The sequence below is a fragment of the Larus michahellis genome, chromosome 21 (assembly GCF_964199755.1).
Source record: "Larus michahellis chromosome 21, bLarMic1.1, whole genome shotgun sequence".
Classification (NCBI taxonomy): Eukaryota; Metazoa; Chordata; class Aves; order Charadriiformes; family Laridae; genus Larus; species Larus michahellis.
The window spans coordinates 6756468-6783463 of NC_133916.1; the positions used below are offsets into that span (position 1 = coordinate 6756468).

The 26996-nt window shown below is 48.9% G+C and overlaps 1 protein-coding gene across 6 annotated transcripts in view; it reads left to right on the plus strand.

The window, feature by feature from the left end:
- The first annotated feature begins 13925 nt into the window (after positions 1-13925).
- Positions 13926-26996, plus strand: part of RAP1A (RAP1A, member of RAS oncogene family) — a 40597-nt gene continuing 27526 nt past the window's right edge. For 2 of the 6 annotated variants that reach the window (XR_012584333.1, XM_074564046.1), the window contains exon 1: positions 13926-14062. The gene's annotated coding sequence lies outside the window, so the exon portion shown is untranslated. Of the gene's footprint in view, positions 14063-14330; positions 14695-16174; positions 16523-26996 lie in introns of those variants that run through there. The other 4 variants (XM_074564050.1, XM_074564047.1, XM_074564048.1 and 1 more) reach the window with 4 other exon arrangements.

A 26996-nucleotide genomic window follows, 5' to 3' on the forward strand; every position in this document is an offset into this window, starting at 1 on the left:
GGAGGACACGGGGTGGAAATACCACTTAGGAGCTTCTCCGTATGGGTTTGTCTCCAAGAAGTGCTGCGCTGACCATGCCCGAAATGCGTGGCTCTAACATCAGTCACAATACACGTATGGGCTTAATATGGGATCACTGATTTATTCTGATTTATTCTTTGTTTTGAAAGTTTAGCAGCATCTCAGCCTACAAGTGTCCTGGATAAGATGGATATTACCGAGGTGCACATGGAGACTCTGAAAAGCCCTCCAGAAACCATGGTGTTTAAGCAGAGGGCGTGCAAAGCACTTGCTCACTTTCAAACAACACACGCCTGCCTTTCCTTTCCCTGAGTGAAAATCCAAAATTTAGACAAATGATTGAAGATGCAGCCTCTTCCATCCAGCATCAAGCTGAAGGCGAGGCCATTTGTTGTCATTTAAAAGCCCATTAACACATTCTGAATAGCTCTGCTGGTTCCTTTGCCCTGGCTACCTTTCAAGTTAGACAATTATTTTCAGCCTCTCCAAACTCTGTGTGCCCTTGACCGGAGTTCACCCTCCCTTCCACCCTCACCTGCCCGGCGCTGCCCTGGGCCGCATGGGGACAGTCACCTTCATCCCAGGCAGCTGCTGAGAGAAACGATGGCGCGGCAGCTTGTGAAGCACCTTCGTTTCTTGGGATGAAAGGTGCTTACCGTATGCAGAATGTTATTTCTGTTATTACTAGAAATAGAGCTGATAATGCCTGTTTTCTGCCCAGGGAAAGACGTGTATAAGGCAGTGGGGTCTCATGGCTACGCGACCGGCAGCGCAGGAGCAGCAGCGCAAGACGCGTGCAGCGCTCGGGCTCCCTCCGGGCAGGGGCACGAGCTCCTGGGGGGCTGGTGCCGCCTCTGCCTCCTCCGAGCCCCACGGCAGGCAGGGCTGGGTGCTGCTGGGGTCCGCAGGGGCCACTGATGGGTGGCTGGGGGTTGAATTGAGCCCCATTACCCCTTTCTCAGCTTCTCCATCCCTCCACTGCCCTGGCCGCTCCCCGAGCCCCCCCCGCTGCGCAGCCGCAGGGAGCCTGGTGGGACATCACCCACCTCCGGAACTGGGGATTCCCGGGTCAGGACCAGCAGGAATTTGGTTGCCACAAGGACGAAGGCTCTGGGTGTGCCTTGCTCCATCCTTTGCCTTCCCCCAGCTCTGGCTTCTCACCTGCTGTGTTTTGTGGAAATCTCCTGCCGTGGGTTAGCGAGTACTCCGGGACGGGGAGTATCTTTGTGTAATTGATTTATGAAACATGACTCACTCTCTGACTGCCATTCATGGACTAATTCATCATCGTCAGCATAACTACCTGGGGGGGGAGCTTATATTTCCCCTGGATACCTTTTAAGTGCTTTTTTCATGCCTTTAGTTCTCTAATCAAACCAAGGTCTTATTTATAGTACGGCCATTTATGTCCGGGTAAGCCCAGAGTGGCCCCAATGGCTTAAAAGGATTTACTCTAGATTTACATGGGTGTAATGAACAGAGGGATTTGGTCCTGTGGCTGCAGTAATCCTCTCGGAGGTGGAAGCAGAGGCTTTCCCCCAAGGAACAGTAATTCGCATGAAAATGAACAAACGAAGCCCCACGGGCCCTTTCTGAAGGTGTAAGGAGCCCATGGCTCCAAACCAAGAGGCGCCACAGTCCTGCTGCCCCGGCGTCCCCGTGTCCCCGAGCCCCCACGCTGTTCCCACGCAGGCTCCTGCAGCAGCAGCACCTGCTCCCTGCTCCCTCAGCCTGGGCTCGGTTGGGAAATTCCACCCTGTTTTGCCATAAATCCAATCGGTGCCGCTCGGGGCAGAGACGGCTCGAGGCTGCTGTGCCCGTCTCGCGCAGCCGCGCAGCAGCAGCTTCCCAGGACAGAAACCGAAGGTGCTGGGAAGGAAGGACAAACTTCTGGTCTTTATTTCCAGGGCAGTGGTCCCAAGAGGGTGCCAAGTGCCCGGAGACGCCCCGGGAGCTCGGCTCTGCGCCGGACCAGCCTCCGCAAACAGGAAGATGCGCTGGAGGCAGCCGGGCTCGGGAGGCTGTCAGGGCCCAGGCTTACCAGGGAGGCTCTTTAGGAAGGAAGCATTGTTTATACCACTTTATTTTTAATTTATATATATTTGGATCCAGCCCTTTCCATGATGTACAGCAGAAATCGAGGCCTCTTTTGTTCTACAATTAACTCAGAGATGTTATTTGGTTCCTTAGGGGAAAAAAAAAACAAAAAACAAACAAAAAGTGATTTCTTTTTCTTTACTGTCTGCTTGCAGCAAAACACACACAGATCCCAGTGTAGTGAAAAATGATACTCATTGCTGAGATCACTGCCCAGATTTTTAGGGAAATAAGTTGTTCTTAAACACCTGCTTCAATACACAGTTTCGGAGTCTCATAAGGATGTATCTGGAGTTTGCCTGTAAGACAGGTTAGTGGTGGAGGAATCGCAATGCACTTACTCTTCAGTGGAAGGGAATTTAAACTGAGCGTTTTGATGGCTAAATAATAATGCAACATTTGTTACTGGCCTGAGAATAAGATTTAGTGCCTATTTTGTGCAGCTTTACAGCACCTCAGAGCCGCAGAAGGAGCTGCGAGGTGATGGGATGGCTGCCTTTATGGGAGATTGGATGGCACAACCAGTACATTTGTTGCTGAAGAAGAAATATGGGAAATGCATGTCTGGAAGCACAGTGAGGTAAAGTGTTAGTGCTTCCATCTCCTCAGCTCCTCGCTCTTTCCACTCCGCTTCAAACGCGTGAGGTTGGGGGGTGACGCTGCTGAGCTGGGCTTTGCGCGTTTGGCAGACGGGAAACGCAAATCGCGCTCCTTTGAGGTTTCGGTGTGGGGATGGAGCGGGGGGAGCCCGGGACCACGCCAGCAGGGCACGGGGTGGGCCTGAGCCAAGAGCTGGGCTGGACACACAGACATGGATGGATGGATGGATGGACGGACGGACGGACGGACGGATAGATTTACATATATATAAACCTGCTGTTATTAGGTGTCAGGATGGAGTCCAGGCAGCGTGGGGTTTGCATCGCCCCAGCCCCAGCTGCGAGCACGTGCCACCTCCAGGAGGGACGGCTGCCACATCTCTCCAGCTGGTCCTTGTCCCCAAAACTCCACACTGGGCTGAGCGGGGAGAAGAGCTGTGCCTGGAGCAGGCAGACCCATCGCCAAGCGCTGCCCCTCTACGAAACCATTTGCTGCACACCGGCGAGTGTTTGATTTCCTTATCTCGTGGGAGTTTAGTTAGTGGAGGAAATCCTGTCCCCCCTTGCCTGCCTGGCATCACCATGGCCTCATGCCGTGCTCTGCCGTCATTAAGGCAGGAAGGATCTTCAGCGCAGCTCCGTTACTGCCGGCTGACGAGCCCGCGGCCAAGGGTCCGCGGCAGATAACGCCGCACAAGGATAAATTGCAGCATTTCAGGTCCCTTGGAAACCCAAGGCAAACATCATAATCGGTTCTCAAAATAGCAAGGCCACTGACAAATGGGTGATTTATGGCCACCTTGAGCTGTAGCCTGACAGCTCTGCCGTGCCGGGGAGCTGGGGCTCAGAGGTGTCATTTGGGGGCCTTTGCTGGAATTGTACCTGCTGCGGACACAACTTTGTAAGGGGGGAGCTCACTGCCCTGCCCGGGATGGGGGGCTGGAGGGTGCCCGCTGCCGGGATGGCATGGGAGCTCAGCTCAGAGCCAGCGAGGATGGTGATGGAGCAGCCACCGCTCCGCGAGCCATGGGAGAGACGAGTCTGAGGGAGCGGCGCTCGCTTTGCTTCAGGGTCATGAAGTTTCTGCTGGCACCGCTTGCTTGCTCACGGCCCAAGAAAAACACCCCTCCCAGCCTGCCTGGCAGAGCACGGAGCCACCAGCGCACAGGGAGCATGGCCGCAGCCCTGCATCACCGTCCCACCACGCTGCCCTCGGGAAGGAGCATTGGACCTGCTCCATCCCTATGTGCTGGCTCTCCGAGGCTGCTCTACCTGCCGCGGGCTCGTCCATGGCCAGGCGAGCGGGAAGCTCCTCTTCCTCTTCTTCCTCCTCCTCCTCCTCCTTGCTGGCTTGGTGGCCTTGGGGCTGCAGGCTGTGTGGACAGTGCTGGAGAAGCATTGGCTGGGCTTGGAGGAGAAACAGCTCCGAATCAGAAGCTCCAGGCCCAAAGCTGCCTGTTGTCCTCTGTAACGCGTGTCCTTGTCACCAGCAGTGCTCAGCTGAAAGCCTCACAGATTTGGCAGGGTGACGGCGGTGGGCAGGCAGACAGACGCTTGCTCTGTAGGGATGTGCAGGTCACAGCACAAGTCACTGTGCACAGAGGAGACGTGGTGACATGGGGAGAACCACAGCGAGGACATTTCTTAGCAATTGCAAGGTATTAGTCATTCTCATTCTGCATCAAACCTCAATGGAAAAACCCCGTGTGCGGGCTGCTGGGACACCTGCCAGTGAGAGGCTCCTGGTGAAGCAGCAGAAGAGACCAAGCCCCAGCAGATCCAGCACTGAAGCGCTGCTGCTGGCCCGCTGGCGTCAAAGCGGTTGCAGCATCGTGCCTGGGAGATCCCAGTTGGAGCTACAGGGAGGTCACAGCAGTCACCTCCCCTGCTCCCGGCCAGCCCGGCAGGATGGAGCGTGGAGGGGCTGGAGCCCGCACTGAGCCACCCTGCGGAGGGCTGGAGGGCACAGAGCCGAGCGGAGGAGCAACGGAGCTGCTGGCGGGGCTGGGGAGCCCCGGCTCCCTCGTGGGGACGTGCCCCGGCAGAAGCGCACGGTGGTGACAGGAGCCATCAGCGAGAAGCCGTCAGTCTGGTATGCGGCACCTCACCACAACACACAGCGCAGGCAGTAAAACAAGTGATTAAATGGTCTGATATCTTTGTGGTTTCTGTAACTCTGGAAATAAAAGTGGAATTTTCTGTTATTAAGGTAACTCCAAGAACTGGCCCCAGCCACCCCACGAGCTCGGTACGCATTCTGGTATATCAGATGGGACAGCAGTTCTTGGGAGACTTCCTGGCTGTTCTGAGTAAATGTGAGATCTCTTGGCAGATAAACACCCCCAGCGCCGGCACAGCTGATTCCTGGGGAAAACAGCCCTGGGAGCACAGCTTGGTTCCAGCCCTCCCCACCTCGCAGGGACAACGCCGGGGACTTGCTCCTCGCTGGCCCTGCCTGGAGCGGGGCTCAGCCCGACCTCCACCGTCTGTTTTAGTGGGAAGCCAAGAAACTGGGCAACCCAAACCCCAGCTGTTTGTCCCCACACCGCTCGGGTCATTGCTGGGCTGTGTGCTGTGAGGACAGAGGGTTCAGCTTTTTTCCCAATACTTGGCATTGCCTGGCATAAATGCTGATACAACTTCAGTCTCTGAGACTTTAATCCTCCCCACTGCCAGTCCTACACCCGTACCATCATCACGGTCGAGAGTTTGTCATATCCCAGTGGGCACGCCTTGGGAAAGCAAGAGGTTTTGGTGGTAAATAGAGAAGGCAACCAAAGCACTGTGTACAAGAACAAATGGCTGCATTTGTTCTGAAGGCTTGTGAGTTGAGGAAAAGATCTTGGAGGTTTTGCATGCTAATGTGGGGAGAGGAGCCGCTGTTCCATGCCGTTGGTCATGAAGCAGTGCCAGCCATCAGTCTGTCCCGAGGTAAAGCTGCTCTTCTCAGAGACAGCCATGAAAACAGCCCTGACAGTTCAGAGTCATTACATATTTCCTTGTAATATGGAAATTATTACCAAACAGTGCTTTTAGGAAATGCTCCGTTTCCCACCTTCTGGGCTCAGTTATGAGTTTTGCAAAGCCAAGCCCGGGTGAGCAGCGAAGGGAGCGGGGATGGTTGCAGCTGTGGCGCTGGGCTGGCCATGCTTTGAAAGGAGCTCTGGCCAGGAGGGCCAGCACTTGCCACGCAGCAGGGCAAAGTGGCCACCGCAGCTGCTGCCCCCGGGCAGAGCCACCGCAAAGGGGCCCGAGATGCTCTTGCTGAGCTCTTGCCCTATCGAGCCAGCACCTTGTGCACAGACACCCTCAGTAACGCTGAAACAAGCAGGAATAACATCTGTTGCCCGAAGAGCGGGTTTCTGCGGGTGCCGAGCCCCTGGGGGGTGTGCAGCCCCACGCGCCGCGGTCGGTGCAGGCGCAGAGCGGCAGAGGCCACGCGCGCTGGCGCGGTGCAGGCTGGCCCGCGTCTCCCGGCAAACCCATCTGCTGTGTTTCTCACATCATATGCAACTGTTTTGTCTTTGCTCATTTCTATTGCTAAACACTGGCGGGGAGATGAGCTATTTTAAAATGCATCTGCTGTTATTTATACAAACACTTTCTTTTCAAAGGGCAACAGAGGAAAGTGTTGAAAGCCAAAGCACCCCCAAACGTTTCTAGTATGTAATTGGGCTGCTTTTCTGCTGGCGATGCAGACACGTGTGCTGCTCACTAGCCAAAGGCATGATGGCTCGTCTTTTGAAGAGTTTACCACTTTCCGTGATGTTTGGCTGTGGAAAGGCCGATCGGCTTGTGCTGCTGCAGGTGGCCGGGCACCCCAGGCTGTCCCTGCCAGCCCCCAGCCCGCGGCAGCACTGTCCTGCCTGCCCACGGGCTCCACAGGAGAAACTCCATGGGGCTGGAGAACCACGAGTGAGACATCCAGTTCTTACTCAGGCAAAGTTTCCAGTCAACTGAGTCATAACTGGGGTGGAGATTACTCATGACCTGGTGAGGAGGCAACAGCTGATTTCAGAGAGGAATTCATGGTTGCGTGGCCAGTTGGATGGTGACCAGGAGACGCTGCTTATGCCCAAAAGGGCGAAGGACTACTGTACTTGGGAGCAGAATATTTTCTTTTCGGCACAGGCTGTGAGGAGACGCAGGTGCCTCGTGCTCCCTCTTGTGCAGTGTTTGCTTTGCTGTTAACATCAAGTAACAGCCTTTCTGTAGGAAAATACCTACTCTTTCCTGAGCAAGAAGTATAAAGCTTGCGTTCAGGAAGCAATCAGAAAATGAAGAGTGCCATCATAAGGCTAAGTGTTATTGGAATCGTAATTATAGTGGAGCAACAAATAAAAAGAGCTGAGAAACAGCCTCTCCTGAAACAGCTGTTTTAAGACAAGCTCCCGCTAACAGCTGAGAGCAGGGGGAGTAAGGGATGGCTGGAGCCTGACGGAGGGTCTCTAAGGCTGTGGGACTATTAAGTCCACTTAGGAGAGCAGAGCAGCACTAATTGGAACCACTCAACTCTTATCCAGTACAGGTGAGTTCATTATTAACTCACTGATGTCTTTATAAACCCTGTCCTGCAGCCCTGGGCCTGCCTTGACCAGCTGCTGGTGACCTGGGGTAACTGGTATGGGTGAGAGTAGAAGAAAGGCTGTCTGAAGACTCGTGGTTCCTGCCATGTCTGATCCCTGGATGCTGGTAATCACCAGGACTGATGCTGGAAGGAACTAGCTGCCAACTGGGAGGCATCAGGAACAGGTAATGAAGAAATCTTGTGGATCTCAAGGGCTTTCCAGCTGCTTATAGACAAGTAGCTGGATTGCTACTTTTACCTGCTAATCAAAATTTACCCCCTGGCTACGCCACAGTCATTGTGTGACCATGTTTAAACAAAATAAGTATTTAAAACCCATGAAAAGGAAACATGGGAGCAAGGACTTGTTGAATTAGACTTTCTCCTATTTCAATGTATATGACATTTAATCTCAAGGCAGTGTTTGCCTTGTGTGTGGTTACCGGCATACCTACAAAGTCAAAGGAATGTCTTTGATTGGCTGTGGAAAGGCACGTGCTGCCGCAGGTGGCTGGGGAAACTGAGTTTCTCTAGTACTTAAAACCTTAAAGCTTAACTTTTATTTTAGTTTTTTCTTATTATTTTTCCTGATACTTGCTGTCCTTTTCCTATACTGCCTGATTTTTATAAAATGGAAGTAGAAAAATGGAAGCTGCATCTGTCCTAGAAACAGGTGAGACCAGCTGGGAGCTGCTTGTGGAGGACGAGGTCCCTGGTGACACACCAAGGCACCACCTACTTGTGTGGGGTGAGCGAGTGCTTGGCTCCAAAGTGCTCTACAGGAAGAAGCTGGCTAATAGCAGAAAATATGTGGCTGAGGTTGCCTTTGAGCAGCCAGCGCAGTTTGACAGTTGAAAGAATAACACTTGTTATTGCTCACTTTGAACCCTGCTGTCCCAGCCCTTTGTTGTTGGGAGAGTGCCTCTCCTGGCCATTGTTGCGTGGGGCTCCAGGAGCTTCAGTCTCCTCATTTGGGCTTTGTCTTCTGCAAATCCAGCAGCTTTGATCAAGTCACTGCCCAATTTGTACATGGGAAAGTGAGGGCAGAATCAGGCCCTGTGCTCTGTTACGGGGGTCTCTGCGCTGAGACACCCGCCAGGGACACTTGTCGGAGGGTTTGTCAGGTGTCCTACAAACATGTGTCACTGTGCTCCGTTCTCATCAGCTGCTGTTGTGTGAGTGAATCCTGCATGGCCTCGTCCAGCCCTCGCCTGGGGTAAGTAACTTTCCTTTTCACAAATGAGCAAAATATTTTTTTGTTGTTGTTTTCACTTTCTCTGGCCAGCAGAAGCAGGAGACACATGGCTTTCTGCTTAGCGGTGGGGTGGGACTGCGCCGGTGTTTCCCCTTTGCAGATACCCGTGTTTACCAGTGGGCCGGGAGGAAGGATGAAACATCCGCAGCTGGAGAAAGTCCCAGGGCAAAGGAACTGCAGGCAATGCAGCTCCTCCAGCTTCCTTACCAGAGAAGAGCTGCGTTTCCGACTGGAAGAGGTCTGTGCATAGAGCTGTGTGGGGAGGCCACTTCCTTCTGGGCCTCCATAAGGACTGTACAGATCCCCCACCACCCTTCTCCAATTCACATCCATGTTTCTGCTTGGCCAGGAGACCTGTGTAGGCGTAAGCTGCTGCTGGGTTTGATCCCACCCCAAGCTGGGACCATCTCCCATTGTGTCTCCCAGCTTCTGAAACACAAAATCACCTCTCCCATCCAACACCAGACGCAGCAAACTGCTTGGCAGCAGCTCTCTGCCAGGGGTGGACTGGCTACGTAGTGGGGAGATGCATGGATAACAGATTGCTTGGAAGGCTAATTCAAAAATAGCTCCACAACCAACACCTGTGATTAAAGACAAGAGAGGCACACGGGCTAATGTCTTGGCTCCTGTTTTAGCTCTCTCGGGGTCATTTCCTTGCCAACAGTCTCCTCTGGTAGTAAATGCCAGGCTGCTACAGCTTTGGACAAGTAAATTCTTGCTTGCAGAAAGCAAAGAGTAAAAGCAGCCTATTATGTTGCCATTAGACTAAAAAATGGGAAGCCCTGTGTATGATAATAAGCAGTTCCCTGCCATACCTGAGCAGTGGGAAGTGTGATTTGTGCTTCCTTCCCCAGCGAGTTTCACAGCCTCCTATGCTATTTATTTATAAAACCCTTGAACCAGAAACCCATATCAGTCTCTGCCTTTCTCCCTACTCTGCAGAATCGCAAAGAGCAGACACCAGACTGACACTGGGCTTTTCTGGCATGCTTGCAAGGTGGGATAATGTTTGGGAAGCTGCGTAAGAAGCCTCCACCTCATGTCCCTTTTGGAGAGACCAGTGGAAGTCAAAGGAGGAAAGCCCAGGCTGCTGATACTTGTGACAACGGCAGCCCTGTTCCTGCCTCCTTGCCCTTTCTGCAGTCCCTGTGCTTGCAGGTGGAGACATCTTTAAGGCTCAAACCTGGCAAGTACTTCAGTTTTTGCAGGTACCAGTTGGGGTTCCGCCTCTCCTGTGTTTTCAGGCAACTTTCATGGTACCGGCTGAGGCAGGAGAGGAGAAGGGCAGGAGCTGCCCCAGGGCTGTAGCTCATGGAAAAGCCAGCCCAGGCTTTCCCTTTGGGAACCTGCTAGACCTTCTGTGGAGCGCTGCCTTGGGACCAGCCCTCCATCCCCAGCTCCCACACCTCCCGCTTATCTGCCTAATTATCCCATAGCTTCACCCAGTCAGACAGTGGGCATGGAAAAAACAGGTCTGCTGCTGCCTGGGGAGGGCTGGTGTCTTCAGCAGAGGGGTCTGGTCCCATCTATCTGCTCTGGTAACAGGCTTGTGGCTTTGGAGCTCACCTGCCTCCGCAGAAGGTGTTGGATGCTGGTGTGTGTTAAAGGATCCTTTATGCTTTGACCCCTGCAAGGACACCGCAGCCCCCAGCGCTGAGGGCTGGTGAGGGGAGGCAAAGAGCCTGCTCAGTGACCACCCTACAGCCAAAACAGTCGCTGCCAGTGATGTGCATACACACTGATAATAACATAATTAAGTCGTTATTCCTAATGATACACTACAATCTCATCTGTAAAGAAAATATTATGTTTGCACTTCAAAAGCTCATGTTGAGGTCTTGTAATGAGCATTTTTTCCCTATTCTTCCATGCCTATAGTTTAAAAAACCCTATTATTCTAAGTTTAGAGGACCAGTTCTTTTTTTGGTGTGGCTTAAGTTCATACAATCAGGGTACAATCATCATGCAGTCAGCACCTTTACTTTTAACGACTAGAGCCATAATAATGTGTTATTAGCCTGTACGGTGTCAAATACACTTTCATTTAAATGCGGTGTTGATGTGCGTTACTGAGCTGACTTCTGCTCTCAACTCCTGTGATTCTATCAGCCAGGAATCCAAGCTCATTATACAATTGCAAATTGTTTCTGGATTTCATTAAATCAGCAAATGGGCATTAGCTAGATATTTACATCAGCTGAACTTGTGATAATTTGTCCAATTGGGCAATTGTTATTTTGGAATTAAAAAAAAAAAGTCCTAAGGGATTATGATTCACTTTCATTTCTCTGTAAAAAGTCTCAGTGCAACTCCTGCAACTCGGCTGCAAACCAGGAAAAATCACAACCCTGCTGCAGGTGCTGGGGATAAGTGTTTTCTCTTCAGTCTTTCTCTGCTGCCACATAGAGCGAGATCCTCAATATCAATGGATTTAGATCAGAGAGTTCAGAAAAGACATTCTTGCGGCAACTTGTGTTTCATATAAATAGAAAGGTTATGATAAATTGCAGTTTGTTTTTTTTTTTTTATAAAACTGCAATGTTAAGGGCCACTGCAGATCTTGGGCTGTGTCCTGTATCTGACAGGATGTAGAGACTCGAGTGTCTTTGCCTTTTAACCTTGTGTTGTTGCAGAGGTCGCGTGGAGCAGAAATCCTCTGTTTGGGGATGTCAGCAGGTTTTACCCACTTGAAGCAGGTGTAAGCGATGATGTCAGTAATACTGTAGATCCCCGAAATAATAGGATTCGTTATAAATTGGAAAATGCACTGAGGGAGAGACAAGGTGTGGACACAGGATTCAACACCCTGTTGACAGACTGAATGTGCTGCTGAGCAAGTGCCCGTTGCACAAGAGATAAGGTGCAGCAGGGAAATGGGCTCCCACGCTGCCGTCCGTCCGTGGGGCCACGTCCCTCCTGTTAAAGGAGAGAGGCAGCCTGTGGGGCTGGGAGAAACAAAGATCCAGATTTATTCCCTGTTGAACTCGGTAGGAAAATTCCCCCTGATTGTAGCTGAACTTGGACCCCTTTCGCCTCTTCTAATCATTTCATAACCAGGTTCACGTTCATCTAATTTCATGTACTTCAAAGTCTGACTCAGCGATAAATGTTATCAGCTTCCATTCAGACCTGCAGAAAGCTGAAAAAAAGTCGACCTTCCCAGAACGGACATCAAATAGCTGCTTTGTCTTGCTGAGTCAGGCCCTGAGTGTGCCTGGACCCTTATTGTTTTGAAATTTAGAAGATGGTCCACAACACATGACATAGATAAGTGTGTGATTCATTGGATATGGTGAAATTCTTCAGTCAGTTGTGCTGAGTGGGAAAAACTGCAGATGCATTGATATCTGGGCCAAAGTTTATTAAACGTTTAATTTCAAAGGAAGCCTTAGGTAAAGCCTTGCAACACATTTGTATACCTCCACCTATATTGAGTCTTTTAAAGCATGTAAGAAGAGGGTCCCTGTGCAGCTTCTGTCCGCAAGAAGGAATTGTTTTTACTGACTTAACTGCCGTTTTAAAAGCTGTAATTACTGATAATTTTGCCTCCGCATGTTTTCCAGATACAGCCTCATGTTTTTAACAGAGCTGGTAACTTCCTAAATTCAGAGGTTTCATGATAATGTTTGTATTTAGGGGAAACAAGTTGCTCCACCACCAGTGTTAAGCATCCTTGAAGGCAGATGATGCCGCCGCACCGGCTGCCCCGCTGTGGGAACAGTGGCTGAGCCCGGCTGGGGGGGCCGAGTCCCGCAGAGACAGAAAAGGTGGAAATCCCTCTGTCGAGATTAGCCTGCCTCCAGCTACACAAATTAAGAAACAGTGATTCACCTGCTCGCTCCCAGCACGGTGGTCCCTGGGGAAGGAGGTGCCTCGCTAGGACTTGAGCCATAAAGAACAGGGATTTATAGATCAGTATCAGCAGCTGTGAGTTGTACCTGGAAGCAAAATTCTCTGCGCTGTGTATTTCTAAGGCAGGCACAGAGAGCGTGAGCGGGAGAACTAGAGCAGAGTTTTCTCTCAATTAGAGCGGGGGATGAGAGTGGGGACTCTGAGCTGTATTCCTCTCCTGGCCACTGACTTGCTGGGGATTTCAGATAAGTCATTTAATCTCTTTGTCTTGGGTTCCTCATCTGTAAAGCCAGATGAATAATATTTAGCATTTTTATTGGAGTTCTGGATGAAAGGCAGTGTGAATGCAAAAATATTACAGTTCTCCTCTTCAACAGATCTCCTGCCCGTGTCCCTGAATTTTGCAGGCGGAGCGAGCGGAGAGCTGGGGAGGGCAGCGGGCGCGCTGCCTGCTGCGGAGCACTGCCGCTGCCTTCCTCCGCAGCCTCACCGCCAGCGTCCTCCCTGTCCCCAGCCGGGACTGAGGTGACGCAGTGCTGGCGAAGGCGAGAGATCCCTCTGCATTTTAAGTAATGCTCGTGGAGAGCCAGGCAGTCAGACCACGGAAGCAATTCCAGCTCTTCATGGGGCATGTGCACATTTTTAACCAGAAAAAAAAAATTATAAAATTTTACTGAAATTTATTAACTGTTGACATTAGCTTTTCTTGAGTATGTATTTCATAGCTGAATTACAGTTTGTGTCAGGAGTAAGGAAGCAATCTAACAGACCACGAGACCCTGTGCAGTGACTGCGGTGAACTTCTGACCCGATCCTTTATGCATGGCTGCTGTCACTCGCAACCTCCAAGTGACATAAAAGCAGCATCAGGATATAGGTGTGTTCTTTCCTCTTTCTGCATGTCTTCTGCTTCTTCTTGATTATGGATTATCTTTTACTTCCACGTTACATTTCTTTATGCTTTTTTTTTTTAATAATAAAAGATAAATAACACCATTATTAAGTGCTGTGTTTCAGGGAACATGTTTTAAGCCATGGGGGGTGACAAGAGGAGGGCAGTCCCATGGCGGGGAGGCCTGTGCCCGCAGTGGCCGTGTGCCTCGAAGTTGCCACCCGTCCCCCGTGCAGGCATCGCCCCGCACCCTGCCCTTGATAAGGCACCATTCGGGGCCTCGCTATCTGCTGGGTCCCTGCTCTGTCTGCTGTCACCCGGTGCCATGGGTTGGCCCGGTTCCCTCGGGGGTGGGCGAGGAGCCGGTGCCCGGGCAGGCGGCGGGTCCCCGTGGGCCCTGGAGCCGCTCGGGTGGCGAGTGCCCAAGGGGAGGCCCAAGCCCAGTGGCCGCCATAGCCCCTGCGTCGGAGCCGGGACTCCCCTCGCCGATGCCCTTCTCCCGGGGGGTGGGCGGGCGCCCGGGGGGTCCGCGGGGCGGCCGACAGCACCTGCCCGGGCCCGCGGGCGCCGCCGCCGCCGCCCGGAACTTTTCACGGGCCTCGGCGGTCACGTCCCCTCCCGCCGCTCCGCTGGGCGCCCCGGCCCGCCCCGCTGGCTCCTCCCCAGGCCGCGGCCGGTGAGGGCGGAGCGGACGCGGCGCCGCCGCCGCGCACAGCAGCCGAGCCCCGAGCCGAGCGGCGGCGGGAGGCGGCGGCGGGCGGCCCGGGCGGCGGCGGGTGAGCGGGGCTGCGGGGGAAGGGAGCGGGCGCGGCGGGGCCGGGCCCCGCGGGCGGCGGTGGCGGCGGGCCGGTCTCCGGGCGCCCCCGCTGGGGCCTGGCCGCGGCGAGGCCGCGGGGCCGCGGCGGGGCGGGGGGGTCCGGCGGCGGCGGGGGTCGAGGCAGCGAGGCGGTGTCAGCGGGGCCGGGCTGACGCTCCCTCCCCGGGGGCGCGGCGAAGCCCAGCCGGCGGCGAGGGGGGAGGCGGCTTCACCCCGGCCCCGGCCGCGGCGGGGCGGGCGGAGGTCAGCCCGCGGGAGGCGGCCGCCCGCGCTGGGCCCCGGCCGGGGCGGTGCGAGGCGTCCCGCTGCCCGTCCCGCCGCGGTGCCGGGGCTGCCCCGTCCCCCGGCGCGGGCTGGACATCGTCCATCTTGTGCGGCTCGGCCGGCGAGGGAAGGCGGCCAGGCGCCGGGCGGCCGCCGGGGCCGAGGCGGGGGCGGCCGGCCCTCGGCGCAGCGCAGGGTCTCGCCGTGCCGCGGGCAAGCACCAAAATTCCTCTGGTGTTTGGTGCAGCCAGGTGTGCGCCGTCCCGCCGCTCCCCGGGATGTAACGGGGCGCGAAGCTCGGGTGCTGCCGGCCTGGAGACCATGGAGGTACGGGGAGAGCGGGGCGTCAGGGCGGGGTGGGCCGGGCGAGGGCCAGCCTTTGCCCTGTGCCCGCTGCTCTGCCCCGCACGGAGGGCCTGGGGGGTTTGGGCAGGGGGGGCTTTGGGCAGGGTGTTTGGGCAGGTGGGATGAGCCAGGCCAAGGGGATGGCCTGGTGCCCTCGGCGCAAGCCATGCAGAGCAACGCGCTGGTCCACCCTCGTCCTCCCGGCCCGGGGACTGGCTCTCTCCCACCACTTCAGCTCTGAGGTGGTTTCTTGTACTTCCTTCAGTCGCTTTAAAGAGGCAGTTTAGAGAGAAACTGTTCTCTGTGCAGGAAAACTTTTGCGTTTAGATACTTCTCATTAATTAGTGTCTTTGCTTCCGATATTTGAGCTACAATAGGGGTGGTTTTCGTGCAAGGATTTCTGCGAGGCTTCCTCAGCGGCAGGGCTGGGGTTTGGGTGATACCGACCAACACAGAACTGGAATTGGCACTTGGGTTTTGCTTTGCACACAACTTGGAAAGAGCTGCAAACAGGAAGGGCAAACTATGAAAACTCCTGTTTTTTTCCCTTTCAGTAGCATAGCGGAGAGATAATATTTCTTAAAATAGTCCTTTGACTTGAAAACGCCTGTCTGCTTTCAGAGTATTATATCAGCACTCTGTAATTTCTGTTGCTTTTGTAATTCTGTCGGAGTAGTAGTATTGCTCCACATAAAAAGAGACACCACAATTTGAAGAGTTAAATTGAGAAAACCGGCTGTTTAGTTGAGCATGGATGCCTGCCGTCAAATGCTTCACTGTTGTGATTTTTGTCGTTGCTTTTTCTTACTGAAACGGTCTGTTATTAACTCTCACTGGTGCTAGCAGATCCCTTGGATTCTGAAAGGGCTTTAATGTGGGAATTCATGAGACTTTAAGAAAGTGACAGAAGAAGCTATAGAGAAACAGAAAGTTGTGCGTTAGCAGTCAAAGTCTGTGCCTTTAATGAGAAGTTACCCAAAATGAGGCAACTTACGGGGAAGTTTTAGATGGAGCTCTCCTGCGTTTGTGATATCTGCAATTTTTTTAATTTATAGAAGCAGTGGAGTTCACTATGTCCCAAGTATGAAATGCTGTCTGATTATTCTGACATCATTATCACGTTGCTATAGTGACTTCATTACACTGGGAATGCCATGCTCACATCCTGTTGCTATGGAAAAGATCAGTATAATAAATCAAAACATTTAATGTTCTGTTCATCATTGTGGCAGAAAAAACGCTATCGACTTATTGATGTGATTGCCTGAAGAATGACAACATATTCCAACAAAAGTTTTTAGTGCTGAGTTAGAAATGGGGAAATTGTCGCTGACAGCTCTCAGCGGATCGTCCCTTCCTTCCCTCTGCTGTGCCGGGTAGCAGAAGTTGTGAAATCCCAGTTTTTTGGACATGAGAATGCGTATGTCGTTCTTCAAGGTGGAGTCGACAGGAAGTGCTGCTCTCGCATACGCTGCTGCTAAAAATAATCTGTTTTCATGCGCAGTATTTTCTACGCACGAGGAGGAGAGGAGTGTTTGTGCTCTGTCAGGCTAAGATCATCCACAGAAAAGTGAGTTATACTTCTTAAAAGTAGGTATTTCTTGTGGCCTTCATAAACGTAGGGAGAGTGCGTCCAGAAGGGTGTAGTTGGTCTCATCAAGGGACCATGTACAGTGCAAAGAAACCTTGATGGCACTGAGTGGGGCCAACTGGTGCTGGCAGAGCCAAGAGCCGCAGCTCCGAGGACTGGGAGGAAGCGGAGCGGGTGTCTCTCATCACGTGTCTGGGCTGTGGTGTGGCCGTTTTTAGGGTAAGTAGCTTTGCCGAAGATTTTAAGAGGACTGTGCCAAAGGGACTAAACTACTAGCACAGTATAATTCCAGTGACACGTTAACGCTTTTATTTGGAGGCTAATGTTTACGCAGTTTATCAAAATGGTTTACATTTGAAACCAGAAGCTGCAAATATACAGACATAGACTATTTGTGATACATTTCATGGCTGTTCATCCAGTCTGAGGACTGTTCTTAAAAAAACTGAGATGTAATTAGGTAGCAGTAGTGTAACATGCGGACATACTCTAACATAAAAGTTGTAATTGTATATTGAATCATAGTCTTAGGCATAAACAACTCTAAACATTTGTTTGTACTGTATATTGCAGTGTTTCTTCTCATACCATGCGCGTGTACAGTGTACTCAGTCGCACTTTGAACTTGTACTTAGTATTTAGAGAATAGATTGCTTGTGTGTAACTTTACAGAGGCTTTAAAAAAATCGTCTTAAAGAGGAATCCTAATATTCTGAGAACAGGGATGTGTTATGTGTTTATACTAGAGAAAAGGAAGCAAATCTTTTGAACATACGTAAAGTTCAAATCTTTACTCTTTGTATTTGAAATGTATTTTACCTGTAGCTGTTTGAAGTTCAGAATTCCCCTTGGTCCGGTGTTATTCGCAGCTTTGCTGGAACCAGCTCAGCAGAGAGCTGTGGGCTCGGTCAGTTGGGGCTACCTGGGATCCGGATCAAAACTTCTTTGAGGATACTATGGGAGACTTCCTATTTTACTGCTTTCTTTTCAATTCTGATGAGCCAGATTAATGTTACGTGTCAAGCGCTTCTGGTAGCTTTGTGTGTTCAGTTCTGCAGAAGCAGGTTCAAGAGAGACCTAACTTTTAAAACTCGGTCAAGTCCTGGGTTGTGTTTGGATTATTTTTTTTTGGCCATGAATTTATTTTGTTGTTTAAAGAGGAGATAGTGGTTATAGTACAGACTGAATTCATTTTATGCTGAGCTCTGAAGTAGTTACTGATTTGGTTTTACTCTTTTATTTAAAAGGTAATAGGAAATTAAACAGAATTTTAATGAAAGCATCTTCTAAAACGGTTGCTCCTAAATCCCAGGGTCAAATTTTTACTTAGGCATTTGTGTTTGCACTTTGCAAACGCTTCTGATCCTGGAAACATGACACCTAATGGCCAAGATAAGTAAGGATGTTAGAAAGTTGGAAAGAAAAGTTAATCTTGCCGAGCTATCTTGTTTGATCCAGTCTGTCTTGTTCGGAAGCTAAAACACGTGTGAGATGCTTTGTGTTATTTGCTACAGTATTGAAGCCTGGTGGCAGCCAGGATTTGAGATTATTTGGGTTCCTAGACTGCTTTCTGGGTATAAATTAATGCCCTAAAAAGCTCACCTCTCAAACAGGTTTCTCCTTGGATTTTATCCTAGTATCATAAGTGCAGAGAGGATAAAGGAGGATGTAGCTTTTTGTTTGGGAACGGCAGGTTGGAACAAGAGTACAGCGGTATTAGCCCATGGCCTGGTGTTCCTCCTGACTGATTCTCTGGAAGACAATCCTATATCATAAGTAATATAGGTTCCTTGGATGCATCTTTTTTTTTTTTCCCTTTCTCCTTTAGATTTCTTGATTTATACTTAAACAAGCTCTGCAGAATGCATGGTTGCTTTTGATTCATAAAATAGACAAGCTTTTAGCATAAGTGATGGTTTTTCTTGCCGTACCCTTGAGTTTTTAAAAAATGTAAATAATACGCTTTTTAAGGTTGGTGTGTAGTAAACCTGGCATTCAATACAGCATTTGATACAGCAATGTAAGAAGGAATTATTAGGAATTTGGTTATAGTATGTAAAAAACGATGGTTTATTTGTATTTCATAGGGTATCACCAGGACTGAAAGCAACTACGGGACTAAGTGGCTTTAACGTAAGCTCAAAGGCTCCAGCTGAGTGTGCTTTGAGTTGATTTGCTTTTGCTCAGGTGTCAGAGCAGGCCATGGAAAAGCATCCTCCAAGGTCAGCGTGGATTTGCTGTGGGTGACAGTCCTGAGAGGGCAGAGTAGGTAGTAGATAGTATCTGCCATGTGCAAAAAAAAAAGTGATTTTTCAAATCACATATGGTATGATGGGTAAAGTAGTTGTTTCGTGCCCGTTAAGACCAGTTTACCCTGTATCGTTAGAAGCAAAGAGAATTGAGAACGCTTGACGAAAGCTGCTCGTGGATGAGCCAGGTGGGTTCTAGAACCTCATGGTGGGAGTCTGGTTTTACCCCAACATCCTCAGACGTCTCGGCGAGTGAGTGGCCCTGCCTGTCTCTTGGAGCCTGTCGTGGCAAGGGAAGGCAGTGCTACATGCTGAAGGGACGAGGGACCACGATGACAAGTGACAGCAAGGGAAATTTCAGTTAAAGCAAGGACAGACTGTTCTTGTGGGAGTGGTTAAGCACTGGAGCGGGCTGCCCAGGACCTTTTGGAGTCTCTGCCATTGGAGATAGGAAGAACTTCACTGGGCAAGGTCTTGAGTGACTCTGAAGCTAGCCCTCTTTGGAGCCAGGGCTGTAGCAGAGACCTTTGGAGATTCATTGCAGTCTGAATTAGCCCCTGTTTTGTTGCGTTCGTGTGGCACTGTTGTATCGCTTGGTTGCGTGGGTGAGATGCAGTGAGAGGTCCAGTGGCCAGAGCTCCAGACTGTGGTTTCATGGTTGCTAAATGCAGTAGCACAGCCCGGTGTCCCCCTTGCTCTGACACTTGCTCTTAGATGCTGAGGTAACTCAGGAAGCTTAGGTATCTGAAAACTGAGCTAGTCCCAAAAATACATATGTAGTTTTCAGCCAGGTCACTTCTTGCTCTGACTCACTGTGCGGTTGTGCAAGCACAGGTGCTGGTAGAGGGAAGGAGTTGCCAAGAGAACAAGATTCTGCAGTTCCTGACTACATCTGACTTAGGGCAGTATCTTTCTGTCAGTCTTCTGCTGGGACTGTGCTAGAGGTGGCGTGGTGGCTATCTGCTTTTCCTCCTACGTCTGGAAAGAGCTTGACCTGCAGCTTCTCTGCATGGTGGATAAATAGGTGAATGTTTGCTCTCTGTCCTCAGTGGTAACGGAGTGTTGTTTGCAAGGAGCAGCCTGCATTTACGGGAGTTTATATCAAGCTACCTTTCTGTTGCAACAAATTTAGCGTCTTCGCTGCGTGTTTTTCAGTTGGCACTGCTTGTTGTATTGGTGACTTTAAAGACATCACCTGTGAGTTGGGTTTACACGTCTGCTGGCTGACCGAAACCATTTGGAGATAAATGGCACATTATCAGAAGATACCTGTGCTTTCCTGTGATAGCGATAATTTTGTTAATTATTGCCTATTCTCTGAGCTCCCTTCTTCTGAAGAAAGGGGAGTGCAGGGAGAAGCTGTGCAGACCTGGGCAAGAGTGGAGCATCAGTCAGGAGAGCATGTACCTGCGCAGCTGCTGGTACCTGGTTACGCTGGAGCTCTTTGTTCTGGCGCTAGACCTACGGATGCCGTTTCACTTCCAGGTTTGATATGAAACAAGTTCTCATCTCCAAAGCTCTGAAAAGGACAGAAAGTGGTTACTGAGAGATCACTTCTCCCCTTGCCAATACTGCAATAATTAAGGTTGTCTGAAGTAGTCGATTTAATGATATTAAAATGAAGAGGCTGTGGGAAGATGGGTGGTGTTCAAGGAGGAGGCACTGAGTGTTACATTCCTAATCAGAAACGGTGTGTTTAAACTTAAATTGCATTAATCTGTTGTGGGAAGATCCTTTGAGGTGTGTGTGGGAAGAAACAGGACACCATAAGCCTTCCCTAATTTTGATCACTAATCATTTTGGGGTTTATAACTTCTGTATTTGCAGGTTGCACTCACAACACTGTAGCAGCCAGTACCTCTAGTTAAAGGTGAGATTTAAGACTGTGTTGGTGCCGTTTCTCCTGTGATGGTAGTCCACAGGGCACGGCACAGGGCTGTTTTCTCACCGTGTCAGCTGGCTGGAGCAGGTAGGGTAGCTCTGTGTGAATCTGAATGTGGCCACATGAAGACGATGTTTTGATGTGTGTTGCCGCTCTGCGCCACGAGTGGTCCAGCAGGTATTGGGTGTTGTGTTGGGAAATACCTGCTCTACCTGAACAGGCGCTTCCTCAGCGCAGCTGTAGTGGCTTGACGTGAACCCAGGGGAAAGCGCATATTTAATTTTTTTGATTGAGAAATCCCGATGCTGACAAAAGCAGACCTTAGCATGTTTTGAAAACTGCTGTTTGTTTTCTTTTGATGAACAAAGTCCTTTATCTGGGGGGAAAGTCTGACCCTCCGTGGTGCTTTTGTAATGGAGAAGAAGCAGGTAACATAGGACAAAGAGCAAAAAAGGAAGCCTCAGGGCTGCTTACAGCCCAGGCTGCAGGTGGTTGACATGGCTTTCTCACCCCTTTCACTTTGTTTGACTGAAAATATGGGGAGCCAGGCAATAGCAGTCCTGTTGAGCAGGTGGCCCGAGTCATTATGGTTTGTTATTTATTTTGAATATTGATAAGATGGAAAGTATTTAAATCCATCTGGGGCACTGAAACAAGAGGTCTGGATATGTCCACAGCAGTGGTTGTGTTCTGCCTGAATCAGGTCTTTATTAATTGCTTAAATGAGGCAGTCAAAAATACTGCTGGCCTGGTGCTTCATACTCTCACGTAAGAAGTAGGACGAGCATTTCTGTAATAGGTAATTGTTGCCCTGTCAAAAGTTACTGGGAAAAACCTGCTTTTTGGAAACGCGCTGCATCTAGTAGCACACATCACATTTGTCAATCGGTTGCTTTGCTTAACTGCTGCTTGCGGGAGCATTGCAGAGAGTGGCTGGAACGGCAAACTCCAGGCTGGCTGGAATGTTTGGGGGTTTTTTGTTGAAACATTTGTTGCATCCAACGACGTTGTGTTCTGGAGTGTTCTAATACTGAAAAAATTTGAATTTGTCATATTTAAATTAGGGTAGTGCTTGTGAACTCATAGCTATGAAATCTGCTCGAAAAGATCTGAGCATCTGTGGCCGGAGCGGGCTGTGGCTGTAGTTGTGAGTGCTCCGTGCTTCTAGAAGACAGACAGCTATTAGTTTTTGTCCAAGTGAATAATCTGTATGGAATCGGGCATCTCTCACACTTTTAACACATTAGCTGGCAACAGACCCTTACTCTGGAAAGCACTGAGTGCGTGGGAGGAGCAGTTTGGCTGGATGTGTTGGTTGCAGTGCCTTTTATGTTGCTTTTTATGTAATATTCTTTTCTCTAGTGCAAATAAACTTGAAGTTGTAGGGAGGGGCAGCTGAGAAGAGGAAGATTTTCATTACAGACAGCTGACATGCAGAATAATATCTTTTTATATGCCACCTACCCATGTGACAGTTTAAAGTAAATCATAGTTCACTGGGTAAGGTTATTTCTGGCGCAATTCTCCTTTTTGCATAAGTAGTCCCATTCCAGCACGTCTTGCTTTGCCCTGAGAATCCATGTGTTAGTACTGTGCTGGGTAACCGTTACTGCGCATTGGGCCTGAAGAGCAGAAATCTCGATGGATTTATGAAATAAATACAGGTGAAGATAAAATCAGTTTAGCCAACTGTTGCTTTCTGCTTTGGATTATAACACTAATTGTAGTTGAAAATAACATTAAGATTAAATATATGGACTGCAACAGTTCCAGACAGCCTTTCTCATGAAATATTCATGCATTTAGGGCTTTTAACTCATCAGATCCCTTATAAAGTCATAGGCATTACAGTATTATTACATCTTTGTCTTGTTTCACGAATACGCTGCATTGGCATATTGATCGCTAGAATGCACTGAAATTTAGAATATAGCTTTTTCAGGAATCTCATTTAAAATGATCAAACAGATGTTTTAATGCTCCAGGGCACTTTCCTCAATGGTGTGATTCCGAGAAAGTGGGTCTTTTCCTTTGTTCTGTAATTTCAGTACTTTGTAGCCTCTATCTGTTAAATGAGCTGTCGCTCTAAACCCTCAGCATGAACACGACACCAAGTACAACTCGATTTAGCACTCAGGCTAACGTATGGCTGATGTATTTGTATATTTACTTAGAAAAAACAGTTGAATGGTAGTTTTAACTTGGATGGAAAGGTATGCTAACCAAAATGGAAAGCACAGAAATTGCGGATAACGGCAATTAACATTCAAATTAAGTGTGGTATGTTCTCAGGTCTTGCTCAGAGTGCAGAACTGACTGTCTCCAGGCCATATGCTGCACAAATTTGCATACTAATATGGGAGAGATTTTTTTCCTGTTGCCTTACGTCTTATCATTTCAAAGACATATAAAAAAAAAAAAGAAGACTTTTTGTTCCTGTTTGAGTACTGTTCATGAGGCGGAGGGGGAGAGCTGGCTGATGCCAGTGGTACTCATCGTTAGCTGCTGTAGGATGTGTCCTCCTTTCCTCGTGAGTTAAACATAGTGTCTCCTCTTCTGGGAGCAGGAGTCCAGCTGCCCGGGTTTTTTTCTGTTGTTGTTGTTTAAAGACAGCTGTATAATAATCTATTTTGGTTGTAATCAAGCTTGACCTATAAGTACTGAAATGGCTTATATAAAACTGATTTAAACTATCAGAGCTATTTCCTTTAGAGGTTAGTGTCACCTTTTATTTTCCATAAAGGAAATTCCAGGATGAATTGTCACCGTAGTTTTGCCCTTTCAAGCCTGGCAGGTTCAGGAGGATTTAAAAACTTCAGCGAAACCCCGGTGCAGAGGCCAGATCCGCCAGCGGTTTCGTTAGGTTCTCCACCCTCCTGGCCTGAAAGCTCTCGCTGTGAGGCCCTTCAGGCTCCAGCACTGAAGTGTTAATAACATTTTTGAATATTTCTTAAGTTAAAACCCTCACGTAGAAGAAAATTTCATTTTTGTCGTAAAAGAAGATTCAGTTTCCACCCCCCTCTACCCCCAGGTTCCAGGAAGCAGCATTAAGGGACTGAGCTAAATACTGAAGGATTAAGTACCATATTAAATAACTCCATTTCTTTATGAAAAGTAGTGAAACTGTTACTTTTTCCTCTATTTTAAGTTAATTCTGTACATTAAATTACTGCTATTCAGGTTCCTATCAAGCCTTAAAATTTGCCATGAAAACATTTCAAGAGGTGCAGTTCTTACTTTACAGTGCTAAGATCCATCCATCGTTAACTGCATTGAGGTACTCATTACATGGATACTCATTGCTGTAAGGGTTTTATTTAAACTGATAAACAGTGTAGTATTAATAAGTGGCCATCTGGTAAGTGGGGCTTTTCATTCAAAAAATCATTGTTAAAACAGACGTTTAGTTAGCTGCAGTTGCGTGGGAACAGTAGGTATTTTGGTCGCTTGTGGCTGGCACATTAAAGTATTTTTTTAAGGCAGTGAAAATCTCTAGACTGCATATGTAAACCTGACCTTTAGATAGGGCTACGTGGTCAAATCCGGTGTATACACACAAACTGATTATTGCAGCTTTGCCAGTAAGATTTAAAGAATCTTAATATTTTCTGGAATTTGTAAGTTATCCCAGTCTCCTGAAAGGCTGGGCAGTGGTCCATGCTAACAGGTGACGCATTTTTAGAGGCTTAATATTAGTCTTAGAATTTATCACTGAGGGGTAGAAATACACTTGAAAAGCACTTTAAACCTCTACAATTTTTTCAAGAGGTTTCAAAGAAACCTTAACTGGGAGGAAGCTGTATCAGTTTCTCCATCGAAGATGCGATGCTGGAGGCCAAGTATGGACCAACTGGATTCCAGCCCTGAGCAGTCACCAGTGCCTGGACTTTGTGGCCAGTGTCTGGTCCCTGTTGCTGCAGAAATAGAATAATCAAAGTGCAGGCTGAAATTGCAGCGACAATCTACCTACCTCATGTCACTTATTTACTCTAATTATGTAAACCAGGAAGAACATAGTTAAGAACGTTGCCAAGCTACTATCAGCACAACAAATTATTCTTACCAAGTATAATGTAGTTGGTGGTTTGCTATGACTGAGCCTCCTAGAGTCTGTCTGGAATTTAATCTGTATTAGAAAAGGTCAGAATGTTTTTTTTTCCGCAAAAGAAACTGGAGAAAAAACTTTATGGGACTTAAAAATCAGTGGCAAGTTGTGGATGTGGTAGACGACAGATGGAGGAAGTCCCATAAATGGCTTCTGTGTCTAATGTTTATGCCCTTTAACATTTATATGTTTTGCTGGTGAGGAAGGGGGAAAGGAAATGTTTTTCTTTTCTTCTTCTGAAAAAGCTGTTGAGAACTCCTCCGAATTGTGTAAACCCCTCTGCCGAAAATACTCCAGTAGCCCTTGATGAGGAGAAATGGCTGCATGGGGCCGTGGCGTCGCTCAGGAGGACCTCGGCTCTGCCACCCAGGCACCAGCTGGGCCAGTCACCGGCGGGTCGGTTGCCGTAGTGTGGCTACACAATGCTTCATATAAAGCTGTTTTATATACATAATTGAGAAAAGCCTGGTTTTTTGTAAATCTGTGCCGTTTAGGTGGATGTCTTTCCTGCTGTTTGCAGATCGGTGCTCATTAGCATTGAGTTTGCAGCGGTGCTGCAGCCCGTTCCGAGGGGACGCTGCCAACTACAGCCAGTGACGTAGCGTTTGGTCTAATTTGGGGCTGCAGAGTGTGTTGGGCTTTGAGTTTTGCTTCTGGCTTCCTTTCCCCGTCTTTGTCTGTCTGGCACACATCCCTAGCAACTTTCTGCAAATGCAGACCAATAGGACAAAAAATAAATTAGCCGTTTCAGCATGGCAAGCTTTAGCTGCCCAGGGTACTTGTTCCTTGCCCAGAGTGCTTCCATAGCAAAGCAATTTAAAACAAATAAGTAGGCAGTCACTTCCACAGAAGTTAACTTTATGATATTTAAAATTGCAAGTTCAGCATGAAGCTGGCTGCAGAAAAGATTACAGAGTGAGGAAGATCAGTCTCGATATGCTTTGCTTCAAATCACTTACTCAAATTACAGAATTACTCTTTTCAAAGCCGTTCGTTTGCCTGGGTTGTTTGTGTGTGTGTAGTTAATTTGCCGAGAGCTCCCGTTCAGCACAACTGCAGCCAGAAAGGACGACTCTGGTGCTGGAGGACTTTACTCTTAGCCCAGGCTTTTATGGCTTTGGCCCTGCATGGGCAACCTTCCCGATACAGCGCGGAAGATGGGAAATTACACAGAAACTGGCGGTTTGGACATGGTTCAGAGGAGCGCGCGGTCGGGACTTGAGCTTTTAAGAATGGATGTGTGCAAGATTCGAAGGCCGGTCCCTTGCCTGTTCCAGTTGAACACTTCAGATACCAGCTCAGAACAAGGTCGTTTTCTCCTGTGTTCCCAAATACCTGTTTGCTTATTTGGCTTGTCACGAGCTTTACTTCTGACGTGTGCTTCTCGCTGTGTTTTTTTTTCTTTTTATCTAGTACTTCAAAAACAAAAGAAGAGCGTATTTAGATTTAAATTAGTGAACAGTGAATGCCTCTTACTTGCACGAGGTATGTTATTAAAATGTTACTGCCTTCTTGTTTGTGAATTTATGAATTATTGGTGAAAGTGCTCTTTTAGAAGTACAAGACTGTTACAATATTGAAACATTGTTACGCTTTTCACTAATCACAGCTCCTTCAGTTTGTAGTTACTTTATTAAAAGGCATTTTAGCAGAGTAGTGGTTCAGGATTAGATTCAATTCCCAAGTCTTACTGTAGGGAATTGGAGCTCACTCACGAGTTGCTGCGGTTCTTCGGCGTACTTAGGCTTCCCCCGAGGAGCACCTGTGTTTCTGAATGTCCAAAATAACCTGTTTGCTAATCCTGAAGTTACCGAAGTATAAAACAGGTTGATTAGGCAATGTAAATTCCTGCCTGGAACCAAAATGTTTTCCTTGGTTTTACAAGAAATAACTCAGGCTTTGGCCGGCGTTAAATTTAGGAGAACAAAAGCTGATAAAGCAAGAGGGACTGGAGGTACAGTGCGGAATCAGAATTGCTCTGCAGTTGGGTGCTGACTCCTCGACAACGCGGTTATGCACAGTTACTTCTACACTTGTTGCCTTGATTTATCTTTGATTTGATGCTGAACACAGTCAGTGGAAACGGTAATGTTTTTACTCTAAAAATTGTAAAATTGAGGACAAGATTCCTGCCATGATGTATAAAATATGTATGCTGTGATATAAAGTTAATATAAAAAATGCATTTACTTGGGTCTCGGACAGCGGAGTGATAATGAGCAATAAAATAGAGGCAGACTCTGAAGCTTGTGTGAATGGAAGTTTGTCAAGTTGTACTTTGAAGTGACATTGAAGTCCTGCTTTCTGCTTAGTCTCGTCTTTCCTCCAGCTCTCATTTTTCTGCTGTTGGTGGCCTCAGGCAAGGTGCGGGAGGTTTTCTCTGTGCCCTACAGACAGGGAGATCAGCTGCCTTGGGGAAGGTTCTTGGCAAGTGAGTCCGTGGCAGTGATTTTTATT